Genomic DNA, 5,811 nt, shown 5'->3' with positions numbered 1-5,811 from the left:
TCTTAAGCCTATAAGAAAATTTTACTTTCATTCATACATAATCTCCAAGGCACGAAGGGGTTTAGGAGAGAAATTTCATGTGCCCTCATTACCTTGGAGAAAAGGATATGTGTACTTTATACATATGTATTATGTATAAATGTGTATATTATATATAAACTAATATTTATATAGTAAATATTTATATATTTATATTTCACCCTGGGGTAAAAATTAGGATAAAAATCCATGTTTAGAAAACACCCAGGCAGACTTTCCTCTCGTTGGCTGAGAAAAAAATAAGATTTTGCTCTGCCAATGCAACTGAATTGAATTGAATTTGTTTAAAGGAAGAGAAACTGGTTCTTCTAGGCCTCCCACAAAGATCTAGGGATTCCATGACAAAGAAATAATAATCCCTGTGGCTTCTAGACTAAAAAGAATTCTGAAGCGTTGACATAAACAAACATCCTAATAAAACCCCCTTTTACTTTAAACACATATCTCTGCGAATTATTTTTCCTTGTCCTTTTGACTGAAAATAAAAGATGTCTTCAAAAATAAATTAAATAACTGACCAGGAAAATGAACCCCTGATTTGAAAATTCAGGGAGCGTGCCAACCCACAGCACTGGAATTTTGTACAAGACTGTAACTCCTAATAAAAAGCATGAAGTATTACACAAAAACCCTGAGGTGGAAGCTGAGAGACCAGGGCAGTGATACTCGTGGATTAGAGCAGAAAGAAACGGACTGTGCGTATTCGTGAAGGTGCTTTCTAGTCAAGGGGAAAGGGTGATGTTTCATTAAGGATGGGATCAGAGGACTTGAGTCAGATACCTTTTTTTTTTTGCCCCTGTCAATAGAATAATCTGTAAAGAAATGAAGTGAAATTTGATGAGAATTTTTAAATGACTTTTAAAACCTCATGACATGATGTGTGGATCCGAACACACTTTTTGTCCTCTGCTCCAAGAGTGGGCTAGACTGGGACTACTGCATGAACAATAACAGAATATACACGCACACAGGCTCCTTCAGCATGTCCACGCGAGACAAAGAACAAGAGATGGATAACATAAAAATGTAGAAGCATTTAAGAAATAGTCACACTTCACGGTAAAATAGGATTACAAAACCTTTGGAATAAGCTTGCTCGTAAATGTTAACCTAACGGCAATTCTTAAATGTAATCAAAAGGCAACAAGGCTATATGTCCTTCAGTGGGAACGTTAGTTTACAAATTATGCTACATCTAATAACAGGATGCAGCCATGACAAATGATGGTTTAGTTTTAGATTTAATGACAAAGATAGGAAAGTGATAATTATGTAAATTATGTATTTGTATATTACATAATGTAAGATTTTATTGGTATTATATAAAGTAATGCTATATATTTTATTATATACAGAATTTTAAATTTTTTATTATATAAAATGAGAAGATCTGATGGCAATACCATATGAAGTGGTGGGTTCCTTTTTGTAAAAACACCTGCTATACATAAGCAAAGCTTAAAAAGTGTAATACAGAGAAAACAAAGTCTAAAAATGGGATATGTACATATGTATGTCCTCAGGAAGGGATTTCTGGAGGGATGTGGACTACGAGGGGGCACAATAGTCTGCTACGGTGCAAGGAATGTTTTGATGTAGGTGGTCATGATATGGATGTATACTATTAAAAATTTTTTGTATTGAGTCACGCATTTATGATTTGTGATTTTTGATTTTTTATCTATGTGTATTTTACATCTCAATGAAAAAAGAACACAGGACAAAGGTATTAATGATACGATCTTTGGAAAATATGTTTGATGCTGATTTTTCTTAGTCTATCTTTATATTACTTAATTTTTTTACAACAATCACATAGTTCTTTATAATCTGAAAATGATAATAAAGCACCTATCTAAAAAAAAAGCCACAGAGAGCAGGGACAGTAGGGATTTCTCAGAATCGAGGCAGAGCATGCCTCTGTCAAAGCTCATTTCTTTATTTGTGGAAGATACATATTATCCATATCGTGTTTTCCATACATTGTACACATTTTCCCCCCATCCCAACTAAATCGAGTTTTCACTTCATGGTTAAAAGGTGCAAGTAACATGGAGACCTCATCCTCCTGCCTCATTAGGAAAATATCCAACCAAAAGAGGTCAGCAAGCAGAGCAGTGTCCAGCCCGGGAGGGAAGTGAATGAGAGAGGAGATGAAGGAAGGCCCGTCTCAGATTCCCGCAGCTCTGGCCTCCAAGTTGAAGGGCTCCGTTGAGGTGTGTTGCTGTGTACGTGCCAGGTTATGTTTATTTCATGTTCTGAATGATTCCTTTTTAACCTACCAAGTATTTATAGCCCATAGAAACTCAGAGATGAAAGTTCTCTTCCAATGTGCAAAAGCCACAAATGACAAAATCTTGTTAGAGTGGCCGAAGCCAGGAGGGCTCTCAAGCCCGCGTGTGTGTCTGTCCGTCTGAAGCCCCGTTCATTACGACTGAGCTTTTCTGGGCTGGTCCTCGGTGGAGAATGGGTGACCCTAGGAGACCATTGCGACCACTGTGTTGTGAGCTGAAGGAGAGCCATTGAACACAACAAAAAGGATGCTTCAAGGACACACGGCAACACAATCAGAACCATGCCACAGGCTCTGATGGCTAGGAGGTGACAGCGGGAGTGATACAATTAGGGACAGGAGTGGTTCAATTTAGGGGGAAAAAAGCCCACAGAAGTATGCTGTTTTCGGGACAAAGAGGCTGAGTTCTAAAGTACCCCCAATAAGCAGCTTCCACAAAGGGCTGACCATGTGCCTGTAGCAGATGGCCCTTTAAGCCACACTCAGACCTGGCGCTCTAAAAAGAGTTCGGGGCAGCAGGCTTGCAGGCGAGGGAGAGCCGAGCTGCGTGAGGATGTGCGGGTGCCCCGGGTACCAGAGACAGGCCGGGCTAAACAAAGCCGCCCCTGGCAGGACTGGTGAGTCTCCAGCCTGTGTCTGTTCTCCTCCTGCCTCTTTCCTGTCCCCCCCCTCTCCCCACAGCTCCCCGCTTTATGCATTTTGAAGGGATAAGCCAGTTGAGGATGCCCACGACTCATTTGTTCAGCCATTTGGGTTATAAAGCTCAGTCAACCCAGCAGTGAATACTTTTCCTCTAGACAAAAATTCTCAGAAAATAAGAGCTTATTCACCTTCTGGATGTCCAGGTTGGAAAAATCTATGTCTTCCCTAGCAGGCCTACTAGGATGCATATAATCCCATCAATGACAAGGACTGTTATCAAGAAGTAGGGGAAGACATAGATGAAGAAGACAACGTGGAATAAAATATTTTAACCATATCATTTTCCAGGACTGTCGGGCCCAGGTTAATCCTTTATAAATATGCTCATAACCCAGTCATAAAAAATGAATCTCAGCCAGCCTTTGATGGGCTCTTGGAATGGGAGCAATGGGGAAACTCCAGCGCTTCATCTTTCCCAGGCTTCTCTTGAGTCTGGGGACATGGAATTCAGAAGTGCAAAGATCCAATTCAACATACTCTAAACACTGGCATCCTTGACTTCTGGGAGGGCTCTGGGTACACATTTTTCATTTCTCTTGTGGTTCTTGTAGGTAAGTTTCCTTCTTCAAATATGACTGTTGTGTGCAGTAACATTAGTGCGGGGAGGAATCTGTGCATATTTTAAAGAAAAGATAAACCCTGAAAATCCTATCAGTTTTAGGAAACAGACTTTCTCTACTAGTAGGCACAAGAGCAGTCTGCCTTAGGAAAAAACACATGCTTGAAATTGACTACTCTATAGGCACTCAGAGAACGGCATGTGGGACTCAGGGTTTGGGAGTACAGTTGTGCAGTTTGTGCACTGACCAAATAATCTCAAACTATGATGTGCAAGCTCATTTACCATATGTGGAGGCATTGCTTGATGCTAACAAGTAGATGAATGTCTTCTTGGGGATACTGTTGTCCTGTATCAGCATAAATACTTCTCTTGTGTTCTCCCCTGTGCCCTGACTCAGGGATGATGGCAGTGCCGTGCGTGCACATGCCTTAGTCTGTCCAGCACCCTGACTGTCCAACCACCATAGGACAAGCACTTGGATTATCTGCACACCACGTGGAGATAAGCTCACCAACCTGCTCCTCAGTAATGATAATGATTATTTCCACGTACTGAATTTCTACTACATGCCAGGACCTGTGCTGGCTGAGGGCTTTCCAGATGGTGTTATTTAGGCTCTTTCAAATAACACAGAGAGGTTGACGGACCCAAATTCAACCTCAGGTCTGTCTGACCCCAGAGGTCATGTTCTTCATATGGTGACTGTGGGGTCACCTCTTCCCTCCATCACTCTGACCCTCTGTCAGCTCGCACAGGATCGACGTGATCTCCTGCACAGGAATGCTGCTCCCTGCCCCACTATTCCCCTCCTAATTCCTCATCTTTTGAGTTCTCAGCTTCAGAATTGCTTTCCCTAAAGAAATTAGGCCTTTTCCTCCCCAGCACTTATAGCCCATAGACAATGCATGTTAGTTTGTACCTAGACTTACTTGTTCACTGCCTGCACTGCAGACCTTGCCAGGCAGGCCTGTGCCTGGTACCTGTACCGCTGGGTGCCTGATGCCCAGGGCTGGGCACGCAGGAGGGCTTATGAACATCTGATGAAGGAATGAATGGCAAAGAAGGGTATAAGCAAGGCAGATAACACTCCTCTTTAAACTGCTTCAAGTTTAGCCACATGATTCTAACTGCGAGGAAAACTCACAGTTGACACTGACTCCTTCCTTCAACAATCACTTTGCATTGGTGGCTTCAGTCAGCTTTCCTGAGGAGCCCCCAGCTCCCTTCTGCTCAGGTCTCCCCAAATATCCCTCGTCTTGACTCCACTACTCCTCCCTGTCCTAGGAGGGCTCTTGACCTTCCCTGGATGATGAAATTCTGGCCTCACGTCCTGCAGGATAACATCTTTCCTAGGTTCTCTGGTAAGATGCAAGGCTGCTCACCATTTTTAGTGTTAACATGACTCAGTCCCACCACTAAGTACAATATTACTCCTTAGTCTCGTGTACCATGATCATATTATAGTGGTATAATACACTGTGACAATCTTGATACTGTCGTCTGACGAGCCAACAAACCTGACAATCTCATTTTAAGGCATCTGCAATTTAAAGAAAAAAAATGTACACTCTAATGTCACCGCATCCTCCCCACGAGAGGAGGGGCTGGACCCATTCGGAGTATGACATTCTGAGATGCTGTCAGAATCTTGAAAGTTAAACAAAAATCCTCGTGGTGTTACAAGTGAGAAGACAAAAGCAGCCGCCACCTGAATAGATAGCTGTCACTCCAGACGACAGCCTGCCTGCTATTCAGAGGCATTGCTTTGGAGGGGGATGCTGTGCTGAGGCTTCTGCGGGCGTTTCCACCAGGTACCTGACTCCAGCAGCTAGTGGTGGGAGGTCCTCACCTGGTATGGCTTGTCCCTCATGGGAAGGCCATGGTTCTGTGTCTGGGGAACAAAGGCTATCGTAGGGCCCCAACACAGTAGCCCTGTTGTGAGGTACAGCAGTATCCACTGTTTATATTAATCCAGAGAACTGCAGTACAAAGCTGTATCAAACCATACCTCATTCAGGTTTAATGTGCCCATTTAATTCTGTTGCTGTATTTTTTTTTTAATTGTACCTGACCTCAGATCAATGTTTTCTAACTTTTCCATGTATAGATCTCCTATCAAAATTAATGACTTGCATCTTTAAAGAAAAAAAAAATCAGGTCCAAATAGAAGAACAAAAATTCTAGGCAGTTCTGAGCCTTCCGAGGAGGAAAGAAA

Source organism: Bison bison, unplaced genomic scaffold (genome assembly GCF_000754665.1).
Source record: "Bison bison bison isolate TAMUID 2011002044 unplaced genomic scaffold, Bison_UMD1.0 scf7180017864190, whole genome shotgun sequence".
Classification (NCBI taxonomy): Eukaryota; Metazoa; Chordata; class Mammalia; order Artiodactyla; family Bovidae; genus Bison; species Bison bison.
The sequence above is the reverse complement of the archived record's forward strand: the minus strand, read 5'-3'. Positions refer to the sequence as shown.